The 18,686-nt window shown below is 35.5% G+C and overlaps 1 protein-coding gene across 3 annotated transcripts in view; it reads left to right on the plus strand.

The window, feature by feature from the left end:
• LOC135683527 (uncharacterized) overlaps positions 1–18,686 on the plus strand; it is a 46,015-nt gene that overhangs the window by 16,644 nt on the left and 10,685 nt on the right. Inside the window, exon 1 of one of the 3 annotated variants that reach the window (XM_065198817.1) lies at positions 4,101–4,375. The exons of 1 other annotated variant lie outside the window; for it this stretch is intronic. The gene's annotated coding sequence lies outside the window, so the exon portion shown is untranslated. Of the gene's footprint in view, positions 1–4,100; positions 4,380–18,686 lie in introns of those variants that run through there. One more of the 3 variants, XM_065198809.1, reaches the window with a different exon arrangement.

Below are 18,686 nucleotides of genomic sequence, written 5' to 3' on the forward strand. Positions count from 1 at the left end.
CGATAATGGTAATGGAAATCCTTATTAGGTTCTACCTCATTTTTAGTTCGCCAGCACCACGAACTTGAATATTTTATTGTAAGTATAGTAAGCTGTACATTTGAATGCATTACACTCATTTTCATATAACACTGTCTTTAGGCAACCGAGCCCTAAGGTGCCAAAATAGTTAGGAACCAGAGTACTGATAACCTTCAACCTTTATTTATTATTAGGCACATTTAAACTTCTGACGTTTTTTGATCTGAGGAGTGTCAGACAAAAGAGCCAATATGTTATAAAATGTCTACTTTTTTCAAACCATTATCAACTTCTGTACCGCCAAAAAACTGTTCACATATTAACTGTTAACTTTTCTTAGACAAATAGAAAGAAGTGCCTCTTAAGACCTAACGAGTGTCTATTTCATGTTATCTTTTGTTGCCATTTTGTGTTCTTAAGATATAGCTCCATAATTTTGCATTTAAAAGACCTCATTCACCTTGACTTTGATTTCTGGGCGTTGGAACTATAATACTTTACACAACTGAATTCCACGCTCTTCAATGAACGTCGAGCCATTTTGAAGAACATCTGTCTAAGACTTCATATTACTTATACGCGAGATAACAGAGAAAAACCGGGCCTCGAAATTGCATATGCATAACTTTATCTCAATCAAGAAGCCTCATTAAAATATGAAAATAGCTATCTGCCCTTTAGCAAATACAACATTACCATATGGACTTGGTCTATTATTACGCATTTCATAGGTTTTCGGTAAGGGCTCTATTCTTTAGTAAGGTAAAATGACAGCCCTTTGAAATATGGTTGTCATATTTTATTGGATTTTGACAATTTAACGTGTATTATCAGTAGATAAAGCTGATTAAGATTAATGTTGGTGTTACAATTACTCGTTATTGTTAACGGATAGAGATATGCCATGGCAGCTGTAACTGGTAGACGCATTTGAGTAAAGTCACATAAAGCCATTGGTGAATAAAACGACCAGAGAGAGACCAAAGTTTTCCTTCCAACATAAGATGTTCAGCTCTCTTTGTTTTGAGCAAACCTTGAAGTCAGATGGTGGTTGAATAAACTCGTATCAATTTCAAGGCAGTTTGTCATTGGGCTCTTCAAATTTTCAATTTCAAGTTGAACTTAACATTTAAGGATATTAACTTTAGAGCAAACGAAAAGCAAAAATTAGTAAATGATAATTGTATTAGCAAAAGCAACAGTGAAAGGTTAGAGACATTCATTGGTTGCTATGTGAGAAGACCTAACTGTAGTGTAGATACTCCATTTCCCAGTTTTGCGGTCACTAGGGCCGAGTCCCTTTGGTCTAGGACTTCAAACACGAGGAGCTAAGATGGCGATCTCCAACCAATAAAACCAAGTTTCAAGCCTACTTGAGACATTGAGATAACTTTAAATTGAAGGTGACAAAGGTGTTAAAAGACTCACAATCAACAATCCTTTCGTTACCTTTCTACCTTCATATCCTTTTACAATTTGTTATATACCTCCCTGACCTGTTTTTTTATACCTTGGGCAGAGTTGTGCAAAGTTTGAGCAGATGTCTTCTCGAATATCTTCCCTTTTCATTATCAGACTACCAAAAACAATTGTTTTGATTTTCCTGACACTATACTAAAGTTTTGTCTTTGTGATTGTGGAGTAAAGGAATCGAAAGCATCACTTTTCATTTCGTCGGATCTGTTTTGAGGTCTAGTGGTGAAGGTTTTAATGAAATTTTAGAAAAGGACCACACGGCGACTAAAAACACACAACGAAATGTCTTGCATTGTTCTTACTTCAAAATTTCCCTTTCCAGGAACACCTACAAAACTTTGCTTGATATACTCTGTTTCTTAATTTGATTTAAAAATATAGCTAAATTTTAAGTGTTAGATAGCTAATTTTTCTAATGGAAAACTATAGACAAAAATATAACAGAAAACGGACAATTTCCCTTTCAATTGAACTCAAAATGAAAATTTATTGTCTTAAAGAATCATTTGCATCTAATTTATAAATTTTTCGTTATTTTAGAGGTCGGTTTCAAAAAAGACGATTTCTTACAAGAGGAAATGCGCGAGTTTTGCCGAGCTTCAATATTCCTAAAAAATTTCGCTTTTGAGCCTAAGTTATTCTCAAATTACTCTTGCCCGATACAAGGTATCAATTCGCCTGAAAATCGAATAAAGAATTCAAGTATTTTTGATGTGTTGCTTGATCAGTCACTTAATGTACACAAATTAATTTGAGATGAAGTTTGAGCTTGGCATCATTTTTAATTATCCTTAAATTTTAGCGATCTTGAACCTAAAGTGCGCAGGGCTTTTCTAAAAGTTGCATAATGTATATGTGGTAGTTTCACAAAGTATTAAACAATTCTACGCAAAGTTACGCAGTATTACCCAGTATTATTAATGTCGGTAATGCGCAATGATACACAGTGTTACCTAGTGTTACACAGTGTCATACATGTTATTACACAATGCTGCACAGAGTTATTACTGTAACGCAGAATAACGCAGCGTTACGCAGTATTCCAAAGTGTTAAATGGTACTACGTAGTGTAACACTGTGTTACGTGGTGTTACCCAGTACGCAGAGCTACGCAGTCTGACAAAATGTTACTAACTGTTTAACAGTATTACACAGTATTACGCAGTGTTGTGAAATGCTACACCGTGTTACAGTATTAGAGTATTAGTCAATCATTCAATTGACAGCGTTATATATATTGAACAGGTGATCAGAAAATGTCCGTTTTCTCTTTAAGTAATTTTGAACAAACATAACCGCATTGCTCCTACCTAACCGCTTTGATATAGCACATATGCTGTGTTTGGACTAGATACATCACTTCGTACCGGTTTAAACGACGGATTTGTCTGTTAAGTTACTAGCGATTAATAAAATGTCCATCGAAGATCTGTTGCTTAGGATCAAGATCCTCTCACACTGTGCACCATCCTAGTTCAAATCGTTTTTCAACCATGACAGAACAACGAAACTCAGTTTACTGGGAACAGAACTCTTTTTCATTGAAAATGTACAGTAATTGGAGATAATTCATTGAATGAAAAAAATGTATGTTTAGAAGAAAGACCTCATAGATAGGCAGTCTTCAAGTATTCATACTCCTTCGAGAAGACTACTGTTCCAAAGATAAGAAATTATATAAGATATTTTTGAATAAGATTTGTTTTAGATATTAAAATACAAACAATCACAAAAGCAGATGAAATGATGACGTTGATTTTCCAATTAAAAGCCACTATTACATGCAACTAGATTAGAGCTAAAGTAGTGCGTTAATTCCACCAAGGTTTTAATATTGTTGTGTTATACTTTGATGGTTCTTTTATCATCTGTTTTATATGAAGATATCCTTGCATAGGCACATCTTTGTTGTTTTCTATAATGCTTTAAATATTGCTGTCATCTTTTTATATTTTCTAAAGCATGAAAGATGCTTATAATCTTACACTAATAACAGGAACAAAGCTTTACAGTTCTTTGATTATGGTGACAAAAAACTGAATATTCTCATAAAAGTAGCATCCCTCTGTATTATATGTTCATGTAAAAGTTAAATAATTCTTTGTGTAGATTCAGATTCAGGTTTAATTGACAAACATATCTAAATACGTACAATACAATTTAGAATTACCTGTCTTAGAATAAATAAGACATGATAACGACAACAGGATATATGTACATTCACTAATTATATCAACTAACTGGAAAATGTAATAAGAAATTGCGTAATTGAAAATATCTTATAAGTAGGAAATTTCTAATAGATCACCTTATCAAGAGCAAGAGAGAGAGACAGAGAGAGAGAGACAGAGAGAGAGAGAGAAAGAGAGTCTCCTCTCCCCCAATTGAAGCTTTAGCGCTGGTCCAAAATGGTTTATTCACACAACTTATTAGGAACTTAATGGAGGATTCATTCTTTGAAACCCTAAACCGAATAGAATGAAAATAATCAGTCAGATTTGGGTCAAAATACATAACAAAAGAGCCGACAAGTACGTAGACAAAGGTTATCTTTATTTTCTGGTTTAGTTTGGAATTGTCACATGGGTGACCTATTGACTGGCTTTGCATAAAAGTCGAAGCTCGAAATTTTAGGAATTGACTCCAGCTTTAAACTGCATGAAGCAGGGTTGAGCAGTTCACACAGAAAATAAATCGCTCGATGTGAAGCTAAATAAAGAGGTTGGACGGTCACCAAAGTCACAAGCCACTAGGATCAGTAAATCAATCTCCAATCAAAGTGATAAAAATCCTGTTGAAAGAAGGATCCTTGATGTTTACGCTCTCTTTTTATGGATAGTCATTTCAAGGATGGTATTATTTGAAGCAAACTAGGCAGGTTGGTAAGTAACATCTTTAATTCCGATATTCTTGCTATGTATGGTAGAAACGGGAAGAAACTGTTGAACGCCGTTGTCTGATCTACTCTCTTCTAATTACTTAAAAAATAACTCATGGAATTTTAAGCAATGACTTCAACAACGTATCTGGTTAATCTAAATCTTGGAAAATGGACTTAAGATTCTTGTACACTTGAATCAAAGAAATCTAATCTTATGTCTTGGCTTTAAATTTGTTACTGATGACAAAGATGGACGCATTATCCACTGTGGTATTTTTTCATATCTGATATTCGGGTCAGTGTGTAGTCATTTTTGGCTCAAACTTTGCATGTTTAGAGTAATCAACGACTTAAGGCGGGAGATCTGATTTGTGAAACGTAATTAGAAAATATTAGTCGACGAGTTTAAGGAATATATATCTTTATCTCAATCTTGTCCTGATGCATAGCTTCGGGGAGGCTTTTTCTTACAGTTATTGATAACGATCGTCCTTTAGCATAAAGTTTTGATATGCTCTATCTATTCTTCTTTGAAGTTGTGTACGAATCAATACGAATGCGCAATACGAATCTAAAAAAACTGCCTACTAGCACAATCACAGCTTTATGTATATTTCTGTCATCAAATACAATAGTTGTACGTTTTTTCACTTCTAGTCTTTCCAAAACAGAGTAACATAGGTTCAACATAATAGTTTTACAGAGTATTTAACTCAAAACCAGGCTGGCACTTGCTTAAAAGAACAGGCAGCTTTTGTGTATCGGTAACATCTGGATGATATTATAATAGAACAGAATAGAATAGAAAAATAGGATGATAAAAAAATAGTAGTTCTCTTTTTATATCTGGTTTCTGCCACAAAATTTAATGATAATAATATTTAATAGTTATACAGTTAAAAAAATACTTTTATGTATAAATTAATTTTTTCCTTATATATCATACATCAATACCTGCAAGAATAAAACTCGAAGCATGATAACAAGAAGCAACTAATGAGAAGTGTTTAAAAGTATAGCTTTGTGTTTTTGCAAGATGCCTCGAATATCAGAAGTAGCGCTGCAATGTGTATACTAATTAACATCGCTTTTCCATAGGGTTTAGCTGCTTAATGTGAACGATTTTGAATGTTTTGAGAAGATATCATCAAATTAAAAATCTAGCAAAAGTAAATTTGAAATTAATAGTTTATTTTCCTCACATTACTTTCAAATGGACTTTAATTTTTCGCTTTGGCATGTAAATATTCTCCTTACGATGTCAACTTAACGGGCCACACGACCTTTCTGTTCTCTTCATAATTCGTCGTCATGAATACTTTTTAAATTGAATTAAAGTCTCCTTTTGTCTTGGCATTTTATGTTGCAATCGGTAGCTTGTTTGAAATCTCAGCTGCATTATAGCTTGAAGTTATCAAGTCCGACGAAATTTTAATTAATGGTCAAGAGTTTGGTCGTAAATATCTACTATGTGTGTTTATTTAAATCTACAGATTTTGCTTTCTTTAGGTTTGTCAAAATGCTAGTTTTTCAAGGTACCAGTTCTTTCAAGTTCTTTAACGATTATTCAACCTACAAGAAGACCTTATGTTACGCCAAACGTATCTCGAATTCGTTTATATGTTATAAGTCAATGCATAAATTTGGTATTGGTAAATGCTCGATTATCAGGAATCCAGCAACTGCACAAAGTTTAGAGATATTTCTTGCAGCTTACTGGCGCCAAAACTTATCAAGCAGCTGGCGCCAAAACAAACACAGGTTACTTCAGTCTAGGTTCAACGGCACAGTTTATCTTTTAATAATACAATGACACACTACCACAATGCCTGTTGCTATGAGGGGGGGGGGGGGGTGTTGTGACACCACCTTTGAGAAAAATTGAAAAAATTTCTATTACAGAAACGAGGAGTTTTGCTCCATCTAGAGGTGTTTAGTCGGCAAATTACCAAACTTGTCGGCATATAAAGGATTCAGGATTGCTCACCCATTTTGTCGGCAAATGGGACTTTCAAACCCCCTTGGAACACTATAGCTCACGACCAGCCGGACTACAATGCTAAAAAAGATCAGCGCGTAATACAAAGTACAAGAACAAAACGTAAACATAAAGAAAACTTTCAGCAACATTATCATATATAATTAAATCAAAACGCATCATTGCGATAATAGCTTAACAGTTGATCGATATAAGCATGAAAGTTAAGAGTCGCATTATGGCAACGTCCTGCTCAATGCACTTAAGTTTCACAATAAATTATGTATCTAAAACTGCACAAAAGGGAAAGTATTGGAGCGCAGAGAAATATTTCAAAGGAGTCGCTCTCTAAGTAGAATTGATATATGAGGAGAAAGTATCTTCGACATTAAACAAGGCAGAAATATTCAAATGGAGAACATGACTTAAATGCATTCTTTGAAACGCCTTTTCAGTTTATTCGCAGCTACTTAATTCCACAGTTTCTCTTAAAGGGTCAAGGTATAAGAAGGAATGCAGTTCCTTCGGAAATATCATTCAACACCCATTACGTTTCTTGATGAGAAAACATGTTCAAACGTTTGACAGTAGAAACAGATTAATAAGATCAAATTCATTACTTGTAGTTACTTCTAAAAAGGAAAACAAAATGTTGACTAACCAATGTTTGATCAAGAAGTAACTTATGTGCTATCGAATACTCTGCAAGTGTACACAAAGAATCTTGATTTAACTTGTTTTAAGATAATAATGGCTTTGAAAAAAGCAAACATGTTGAGTCATACTAAAGCTTTCCGTTTACACTCTTCAAAGTATAAAACGTCTGAGATTGTTTGTTAACATATTCATATACTGGTTCAGAGCTTTTCCTTATAAACTGGAGTTAGTTAATGTTTGCAATATGAATAGCTTTGTTTGAACCAAGATTTACAAAGATTGTACACGCTTTTTTATATAAGAGCACTTGCCTCCAGCGCTTCAGCCTGGCGTTTCTTACTTCTTTGCATAAATCCAGTCGAACGTGTTTCTTACTTGGTTTCCTATTTTTGTAATGGAATTTCCTTTGTAGTGTCCGGACATAACATATTTGTAGTGTCCGGACATAAGACACATAATTCTTGATAAAGTAGCTAATGGTTTTTTGCTAATTCCTTATTTCTTTCACTTTTCAATTTTTTCCAGCATTTTAATTTATTCGAGTTATTTTGAATTTCACCCTGCCTTGATTCTTATGTTATTTTTTCGGCAAGTCCGTATCTATAAAGGCAAGAGTATGAGCAACATCTATTTCGCACTAGATCGCAACTGTCTAGCAAATGACAAGCATGCATTTTTATAGCATTTCAAAGTAAATTATTTTTGATCCTTTGAATCTTTGATGACCCATTTTGATAAACTAGTAATATACACTCATTTTTTTATAAGAAACTGGCTATAAGAAACGAGTACTGGACAGCCAGAAAAAATTAAGAAACTTTAGTACTCGAAGCAAAAAAATTAAGAAACTATAAAATCGTGATAAAACTGAGAACAACGAAATTTTGTAAAATCCAAGAACATGATTGCCCTGATGGCCTAGAAATTAAGACACAAGGAATAAAAATATACTTCCCACGTCTAAATACAGCGTCAGAGCGGAAGCGAATCTTTTGACGCGAAAAAAAGGTCACGAACATTTCATAACATCATTCATGGCATCATAATTAAGAAAATCTTAAGAAACAATGAGTATTGAAATTTCCAGAACATTAAGAAACTGGAGTACTCAACATCGATCTTTGTTTCTTATAAAAAATGAGTGTATTTGCAGTTCTATAAATCTAACTGCATAAGCAATGATATTACGGCAATTGCCTGGAGAACTTATTTCTTTTTTTAAGAACGTTAATGATTCAGCCTCTAGAGTTCTTTGTACGGAGGTATTAAAGAATAAGGCTTCAAATTCCCAAGTCAGGCCTATTCTGTCAAGTGGAAAGGGGTGTCCGTTGCCTGGGGGCACTGGTACAATTTTTTCTGCAGGAAAAATCTATCTTCGGAATAAAATTGTTCGCAGTGGATTCAATGTAGCTATCTAAGACTATTGAGAGATGTCTATCAAATAAACAAGTGAAAATCGTCTGAGTATCATATGTCACTCCCGTCTTCTAGTGAAAGAACATGCCAATCAAGATAATTTTTGACTTTAATGACGTGGGGTAGCACATTGCTTGCTTCTCTCTTTAGCATTCAGCGGATGCATTTTAATTGTGAAAAAGATTGGAAGTCTAGACACGACTTTCCCATGATTAGTATTCATGGTAAAAAAATGATGTTGTGGTTTATTGACCAGTGATGGAGAATCAAAACAAATTCCTTTAGGAGGTTTTCCGGGTGCTTTTCCGAAACCGAACGTTCTAAGCCTTGGCCCTGATGCAAAATGATTGCATGGATGTTTTTGACGGAGGGGAGTGTAAAGGAAATGGCACTGTTCCAGGTTAAATGAATCGCCAGTAAGGAAGGAATAAATAGGAATAAAATCCTCTGTCGGTAAGCTTTTTTTTCTATTTTCCAATCCGAGTAAAAAAGATCAAGGAGAGCCATTGATCGCATGACTTCATATCCGTATATTTCTGCAACACCTCAGATTGATTTTATAAGCCTTATCTTTTTCAGATTCGTCTTCAAGTTTTATCACAGCACATTCATTTTGTTCTGTTCTGTTCTGTTCTGTTCTGTTCTGTTCTGTTCTGTTCTGTTCTGTTCTGTTCTGTTCTGTTCTGTTCTGTTCTGTTCTGTTCTGTTCTGTTCTGTTCTGTTCTGTTCTGTTCTGTTCTGTTCTGTTCTGTTCTGTTCTGTTCTGTTCTGTTCTGTTCTGTTCTGTTCTGTTCTGTTCTGTTCTGTTCTGTTCTGTTCTGTTCTGTTCTGTTCTGTTCTGTTCTGTTCTGTTCTGTTCTGTTCTGTTCTGTTCTGTTCTGTTCTGTTCTGTTCTGTTCTGTTCTGTTCTGTTCTGTTCTGTTCTGTTCTGTTCTGTTCTGTTCTGTTCTGTTCTGTTCTGTTCTGTTCTGTTCTGTTCTGTTCTGTTCTGTTCTGTTCTGTTCTGTTCTGTTCTGTTCTGTTCTGTTCTGTTCTGTTCTGTTCTGTTCTGTTCTGTTCTGTTCTGTTCTGTTCTGTTCTGTTCTACTAATTTGTTCTACTGATTTTTTCTTCCCTATCCTTTTTGTCTGAGCCTCATAATGTTTCTTAGACGTTTCTTACTTTCTAAGGAATTTGAGCCTCGTGTTTCTTATATCCATGTTTCTTAAAATAAAAAGACGTGTTATCTCTTAATAGGGCACAACGTAGAACTGAGAGCTTCAAGAACTACGGAAACTCAGTAGATGTAACAAAAGCTTGTAACCAGATACCTACTATTTGAAAGCCAGGATGAAGTTTTCTTCTTAATACCAAATAAATTTAACCTTGTATTACAGCTCAATGAATGATTAACTGATTTAAGTAAGATCTAAGAGCGACATTAAGCCCGGCAAGCCCTGGATTCTTCAGCTTTTGTTTTACAAACCGCGTGTTTGGGTAGATATGCTTTAACGACTTAACGCTGAATCTTGTAGTTATTTCTTGGATGTATATGTAAAAAAATACTTCTGGGCTGTTGCCAAGTACAATCCACGATTCCTAACTGTGTTATAGGTAGGTAAACGGATGAATGGGGTTGGTGTAAAAGGCGTTACGTTGTAAAGAGCGAGGGGCAAAGACAACGCTCTTTAAATGCACGAAAACTAACTCTCTCAAATTAACTACAAGCACTTATATATGACGTATTAACACGTGAACACAACATTGATTTCTTGGTAACACGTGATATAACATGTGATTTGTATATTACATACTCGTGTCCTGTTACATTAGGAAGGGGGGGGGGGAAGGGGGGGGGAAGGAATAGTATAGTTGAAGTGATGGCTTTATCTATCTGTCGATATCAATTCAGTGCTTAATGTTCTAGATTACCTTCCTTAGAAAAGTTTTAAAGAATATCACCTACACCTAAGGCATCATACCTCCACTCTGCGTTGTTCTTGACTTAAGAAAGCGCAGCAAAATAAAAATGGGTATACTTCTCGATGCGTTTACTTTTTCAATTGTGGTAATCAAACTGCATCATCAACATTCTGGAAACAAAAGGTGCCTTTTTATTAAAATAAAAATATTTACAATATAAATTTTCATCCACACCTCGTAAAATCAAAAGTCGGTCTTTTTGCTTTTTTGCATCATTCATATATACATTCTTCTATTAACCTACAAAATGTGCAGGTTGAAAACCAACGACAAAAAGTAAAAAATTCAAATCTTATACTGAAGTCTCCAAGCTTTTCAACTGTTTTCCTATTTACTTAGTTGGCTTGCATTATCTCTAGTGGTATACAGCCTACTATTGGCAAGTACTGAACCAGTTTAACAGTGCGGTTTGCTTGGCAGCCAAATTTCTTAAAGATGAATTTTAAATCTTTAAAGCAAATATTGCCAAAACCACACGGCTTGTTATGGTTGGTAAATCTTCAATTGGTCGACAAAATCTTTAGTTTGGTCAGTAAAATCATATTTTTATAGGTGAAATAACACCTAAATTTTAAAGGCAATTTGTCACGACGTTGATTAATTAATAAGAACAAAGGGATTTTTATTGTTTCCAGTCCCCCTTTAAGTTATCGCATTGTAAAAAGTATGGCGGAGCGCTGTAATCGTGTTTAGGCTATTGTTCCAGCTATTGTTCTTGTTAACCAACGAGACAGATTGCCTTTAAAGCAACTAGCTTGTTTTCTTTTATTGACCTTTACTACCAGGGGCATATTTAACGACAGGGGTTTAGGGGGTAACCCTTCTCAAGTCGTCATGAGCGGGTTGGCAAATCTACAGTTGGTCGACAAAATCCTTACTTTGGTCGGTAAAATCACCTATCGGTAGGTGAAATATCACCTCAATTCTTCTTCACCAATGTCTTTGTCAGTTGACGGTTGGCTGTTTTTGTTTTTATCGGTTAATTTTTCTACTGATGACCTTCCACTCCAAAAGCTCCCAAAGCCCCCAAGTCTGGAAGGTCAATTAAAACTGAAAGGCTATGCCACTGGTTACTGAGGAAAAATTTGTTGTCGTTAATGTCATAGGTGACCTGCCCCTCATGACTTTTTTGTTTGCTCATTTGAGACCTTAACCCTATCCAGACTGGGGGGACTCATTCAGCCCTCCAACTTACTTAATCGAGCAGTGCTCTACATTGGTAGACTCAGCTAGCACGATGCTTTTTGACTTTTAGTTTCTATCCAGGCACGTAAATACTGGGGGGTGTGGGGGGGGGGGGGTATGTGACACCCCCCCCAATCTTTGATCCAGTCGGAAAATTTGAGGACAGTCGGAAAATTTAAAGCTGTTGGTAGAAAGCTAGGTTAATCAGAGAAGATTTGAATCATTTGTGAAAATTGAAGTTTTGACTCAAATGACCTTGTGAACTGTAGCTCAAAGAGAAGCATAAGAAAATAGTTGTTTGGTAAAAGGCAGTCCTAAAGAGAATGAGAAGCAACGCAATACAGAAAAAGCGAAGTTTTGTATGAAAATGCAAGTATTTTAAACTATATTCGTCGTAACGGGGATAGTGTGATAATCATTCCATCAAATTGCTTCTAATAACGGGATACGAAATATAATTTTTTAAATAATATTTATCAGTAATGCTTAAAGAAGCGCAGTACATTTCGCATGACTTATCAAGAACTTTCTCCGTTCGAGATCGGCCGATGAATATAGGCTGCGCCAAGTGGAGAGCTGGGGGCTTCAAAAAGCTGGGACGCCGAGGTCTATGGGGCCTCAAAAAGTATTGAATTCAATTTTAAGACTGGAATCAATCAAACGTAATAAGAGCGTGCCTTAAGAAAAGCAAAATTTTTTAAACGATTGCAAGAAAATACCTGCAAGAAATATTCTGAAATGCATTTTAAGCTTATTTTAATAACTTGGTCGTGAAAATTTTCTGCTCGCTTCGCTCGCAGGGAAACCACTTCTTTCGGATATCCCTAAGGCCTCCGCCAACCTCCCGCCGGCCCTTCAAAAGTGCCTCCAGCATAATGAGTGCCCCATAAAATAATAGGCATAGAATATTGAGAAAAGTTTAAGTGCGATTTTCGAAAGATGATCCTTTAGTCAAACAATTCTATCAACTCGAAAATTAATTTGGAGGAATTGGGCTGTTTTTTTCACAGTGGTCAAGGTCAAAATTTAAGGAATCTTTTGATTCACTGAACTAGGGCTCATCTCATAATCATTTTATGGAATCCTTGTTAAGCAACTGTCTTTATTACCCCTTATATTCATAATAAGTATGGCTGTTTTTTCTACGTACAAAAGTTTAATCGTGTTTTACGTGACTTTGATTATGACGTCATTTATGTGTACTCTTGTCATTATGTCTTGAATAATTATGAAGTCACTTCAATTTTTAGATATCTTTTTTAAAAAAATGATACATCATAACATCGACCATGGAACAACGATTTTAGAGTGGGGGGGGGGGAGGCTGAATGAGCCCCTCCTTAGTCTTTAAGCAGCTCAAAAAGTGCGGTCTGGATAGGGTTAGAGGTACCATAGTAATACTGGGGTACAGTGGCTTGTAAGCAGAAGGAGAGGGTGCTAGAACAAGAAACTCGTATGAAAAAGTTATAAAACGTCGCCTGCCTTTTGGAATAGTCCATTCTAAGATCCCCCACTGTGGCCATTGCTGTTTCCTTTATATGTTTCAGCCATTGTTCAATTGTTTTATCTATTTAACTTTTGAGCCATTGAATTCTTTTTAAGACTCAATCTATTCCTCGTTGCTATTCTACTCTGTTATCAATAATATCACCGAGCTTTCGAATCCCTTTCGAACGAACCTCAACCTTATCTGTTGCCGCCAACCTGCAACCTCGCCGTGTCAATATGCCTATAAGTGATGTTAATCTGCCTTCTCTCGTATATTTTCTTGATGCTACTAAATTTGAGAAAACACGGAAAAGTCTTTATTGCGAATATTGATTATTGCAAATCCACCGTATCTGTTCTCTTTTCGGGACTGTCTTTGCCTTATAATTATTGGAACTCGTAGCTTTAAAATTCTGGAATAATTCCAAATTTTTTGATAACCTTTTTGCTGATGACGCAATTATTAACTGTGAGTCAGAAACATTTGACAAGCTTGCCAGAAAGTTAATAAGGAGCACAAGTATGTCAAGACTTGACTGAGGCAACAAACTTGCACTTGTTCAGATTCAACTAACCACCTTCGTAATCTTTCATTCTTCTGCTGCCTCTGTTCCAACGGACCTTCGAATCAAGAAAGATAACAAAAACATTTCCAGAGTAAAATACATAAAATTCATGGGACTTTGTTGAATGAACATTTAAGATAGAAGCATCACATAGCTGAACTTCAGAAAAATTGGCAACAACCTGTGGCAACAAAACATTTATCAAAGGGAGGGGTATGAGCTGCAAGTTTCATTTGTTGCCTTCTTGAGGCTTGTAAGAAAATAGGATAAAGCTTACTAACATGATTTATCAACAGCTTCAATTTCCCACCGCTGCAAAAAATGGAGATACTTTACAAAGTAATTGTTTTATGGAGACCAGCACTATCAACAGACCAATGATATCATCGGATCAAGAATATCGTCAGACTACTTCTTCCAGCAGGCCAATACTATCAGCAGCCTAATACTATCAGGAGACCAATACTATCATCAGACCAATACTATCATCAGACCAATACTATTATAGGCAGATTGATATTATCAGCAGGCAAACACTATCAGCAGCCTAATACTATCAGGGGACCAATACTATCATCAGACCAATTCTATCATCAGACCTATACTTTTATAGGTAGAAAAATATTATCAGCAGGCCAATACTATCAGCAGCCTAATACTATCAGGAGACCAATACTATCATCAGACCAATACTATTATAGGCAGATAAATATTATCAGCAGGCCAATACTATCAGCAGCCTAGTACCATCAGGAGACCAATACTATTATCAGACCAATACTATCATCAGACCAATACTATTATAGGCAGATAGATATTATCAGCAGACCAATACTATCAGCAGCCTAATACTATCAGGAGACAAATACTATCATCAGACCAATAATGTCAACAGATCAGTAGATTAAGCTGGCAAACATTGCCAGCAGCCAAGTAATATAAAAATACAAGTATTAACATTTGGCAAATATCATTAATGCATTTTATATCAGCAGGCCACCATTTATAACACGTCTTTGTTCAATACTGCAGATATTTTCCCCGGTGGGTCATCTCACACTATCAAGTGTAAGCGCCCGTGTTTGAGGGTCTAGAAAGAGCCTCATCTCTGATATTTGATTCAAATTTGATTCCCTTCTTCTTTGAAGCCAAATAATATTTATACCACTTTTTTTGAAATCAAATAGTTGAAATGAGGCCAAACAAAGAAAAATTAGAAACTTTTTTAAGATTCCCATTTCATACACCCTTTTTCTATTTTCTATGTCCTAGACATGTTACAAAATTGAATCCTTTTCTCAAGTTAATAAAGACACGGGTGCTTACGTTCATATTATCATATTTTAATTATTGTCCTCTTCTTTGGATGTTTTGCAGTAGAAGAAGTGATAACCGGATAAACCCGATCCATGGAAGAGCAATGGGAATAGCTCATGATGATTATGAATCAACTTTTGAACAACTTTTAATAAAGAATAAAACAATAACTTCTCATAAGAAAAATTTACAATATCTTGCGATAGAAATTTACAAAACATTTAACGGATTGAATCCACCTTTTATGAATGAAATATTTTCCATAAATGAATGCCCATATTACTTAAGAAACTCCCAATTCAAAACAGTGGAGTCACATTACAAAATATACCGTATCATACAGATGTAGCCAAATATGGAACTCAGTTCCAAATGAGATAAAGTACTTTACATCGTTTAATTGTACTTGTAATCTTTGCAAGGAATATGTTAGCAACATCGGTTATATTTGATTTACATTATATTTAGCGTTGGTAATTTAAATTAGTTGGTTTTAATTAGCTTGAGTATGCATAGCCAGAAATTGTACCAACTTTAAATAAATAAAGAAAAAAAACAATGAGAGTGGACCCGCCGGGATATTTTCCCAGGTCGTTTTTCGAGCGTTGATGGAGATCGCATCGCAACCCAGAAAGTTCACCAGCCTTATCAATCTGTAACAATTTAATATTCAATCAAATTTGTTTCTTATCAGCTTTGATACATCATCTTTCTATAGAAGCTCCTTATTACCAGATATCACGCCCTGTTTTATATCTTCACCCTGTGTTCAAAGATCTATCAGATGCAAGAGGTTATACTTGTGACCCAACGTTTCAAAAAAATGCAACAAAAACAATGTCCACCTAGAAACCTAATCCTTGACAACAGATTGACTATAATGGATCAATGTAAACCAAATTCTTGATATTTATGAGCAAAATGAATCATTTTAGTTTCAAAGCATAGAAAACCACCGATTAAAAATTGCATTAAAATAACTTACATTCGGAGAATATCACTGACCTGGAAATTATGACTAGAGGTGGCATGATTATTCACCATATCTTTGAGGGGGAGCTGTCAGCCAAGGACCGCAGATCACAGTGATAAGGACAAGTGGGAGGAACAAAAGGGGGTCCGGGACCACGCCCTTTTGGGCAACGCCCTTTTCCCGAAAGAAGCATATCATTCTGTAGGAAACACCCCTTGTCTCCCAAGAACTGTCATTTAATTTTCCGTCGGCATTGAACATTATTGCCTGGAACCTAATTTCAGAGTTTTTAAATTAGAAATCTTACGTGTCTAAAAATCATATATAACCAAGATCTATAACCAAGTACTCCTAGTAAAAACTTTCAAAAGCTACAATGTCATGAAATCCAATAAAAGTATCTGTTCAAGATACAAATACCTTACAACTGTTTTCAAGGGGATTCAAAGTTCTAATCAAAAACGCAAGTTTTCAGCTGTTTAATATTATGGACTATTTTCCTCGATTTGATTGCAAATTATTTTTGAAGAGTTGAAAAGTCAATTTTGTTGGAAATATCTCTCTCGCTGCTTATTAAAGGAAGATTTTCTAGCATTGTAGACAATATCAAGAAACAAAGTACGATAATCTACAAAGTTACTGACCAGGTGATAATTGTACATGGAGAATAACGTTATGGCTTCACACCGTAATCAGCTTCTGACGATCCAGATAACGTGCATATCCCCCGAAGTTTACTCATCGGATTTGCAAGAATCTCAAGAACGTTCTGAAAACGTGGGCGGAATAGCCCCCCCCCCCCACCATTCCCCACCCGTGGCTCCGCCACTGGCGGACCATATCACAGATTAACGGAGCTGAAATTTGTCGGTGCAATTTGTCGCATTTCAGGCTCTATTCAGGCAGTTCTATCTCAATAGACAAATAACATTCGAACAAGAGCCAAGCAAAGCGCCTCTAAACATTAAACACCAGCATACGCCCATGGTGACTGATGGCTTTGTGGAAGCTGTTGTTCATGGCAATACCTTGCTTTGGGAAATCTTTACAGATTGAAATAAAATCAATTATGTCCATATTCAGTTGTCAAATAGCAAGCACATGGTATTCGTATAGAAAAATTTACATTACATTAATACAACCAGAGGTACTTTGATTTTCCTTGATTTAAATTTGATGCTGCAATATTCAGGGGCATCGTGGCATCAACCATTCGAAAAGAATACACAATAAACCCTATTTGGCAGTACTCCTAAGATAGTCTTTGATTCTATCTTAACTGCGTGCAGGCAAAAGTTCAAGTGGTTAAGCTTATCTAGACAAGGGCACGGGCACGGGAGGATGCCAGTCATGTGATAACACTCCTGTACCCCTATTTTTTAAAGGCAACATCGGAGGGGAGACCATACGGGGCAACATATCCATCTTTTAACATCGTTGGTAATCAAATACATTTCAAGTCATAACAGAAGATGGATGAACACAAAATGTTGAAAAAAGTGAGATGAAAAAACAAATTTGCTTAAAATTCTTTCTTCTTTTCTATTCTATCTAGAACCCAAAATATCGCAGATTTTAAGTCACTATATTCAAGTTCTATTCCTTAAATTTAGTCTCTCCACTTAAGTAAAAATGGCCCTAATATGCAGCCTAGTCAACCGAAGTTTAACGTTACAAAGATCTTTGTGTTGAAAATTCTAAATTTTTTGGAAGGAGTTCTCTGATGCATTCCTTGAAAACCTTGCATGAAAGATTAAGATTAAGGCTGACAAAATAATTTTTATGCGAGCATTTTTTAGCTTCTCGACTAGGGTGTCCTTATAAAATTCATTAAATTGTCAAAATTATTCAATCTTATAGATCTCTTTTTCATGAAATTTTTTTATCAATGCCACTTTAATGTGATCAGGGAGGGGCCAATTATTTCATTTTTCATTAGCAAGCAAAAGAAAACCACATTTATTATTTCATAAGAAAATATAACAAATATGATTAGTGTGTCAATAAAGCTATGATGAGAATCCCAATTAACTGAAATACGAAGGCCTCCAAATCAATATTGTCTTAATATGATTTTGCAAAGCTGTGACGCAAAACGTAGTTATTTCTAGAAAAATTTCGTAGTTAAGCATTAGTTATAAAGAAGACCTGTCATATGTGTTGGAACTTTGCATGCTCACTCCAAAATAAACTGCCATTCAAAGAAACAAATATAGGTGCATGCATGGTAGCAAGAATCGACAAACTGAAGCCTTGGCAGAATTTATGTTACAAACGAATTGCCATCAAGCCTTTTCTTTTGCTCCTGGGGGTGCATAGTAAGTAAGTTGTGATCTGTCTTTAAATTCATTTGTTAAGCCTTGGCCAAATGGCATAATACAGGGGCTTGGCCCCTCCGGCCCCCTGTGGCGTGAGCCCTGTAATATTGGCTGCATGGACTTGCTCATCAAATATCGGTGAAATTGGAACATCTCATTGTCTGCTTATTTCAAACTGGGATCATTATGGTCATCTTACATTTTGCTTTCTTTTTTCTTAGCTTCTTTGAAATTCGGCGGGAAATTTACCGGTCGAATAAATAAACCGGCAAGGAAAAGCAAGCAAAAAGGTCAGCAGGGTAACTTATTATGAAGATGTCGCACGACCCGGTCAAACTTTGCTACATTTGTGACCGATTTAAAACACGATGCATCAACCTGCAAAAGCTTGATGTATATAAAAATTTCTCAAATGCCACACAACCCAGCTAAAATATTTATTTAAAGT

The sequence above is a fragment of the Rhopilema esculentum genome, chromosome 17 (genome assembly GCF_057945365.1).
Source record: "Rhopilema esculentum isolate cy_ngs chromosome 17, ASM5794536v1, whole genome shotgun sequence".
Lineage (NCBI taxonomy): Eukaryota > Metazoa > Cnidaria > Scyphozoa > Rhizostomeae > Rhizostomatidae > Rhopilema > Rhopilema esculentum.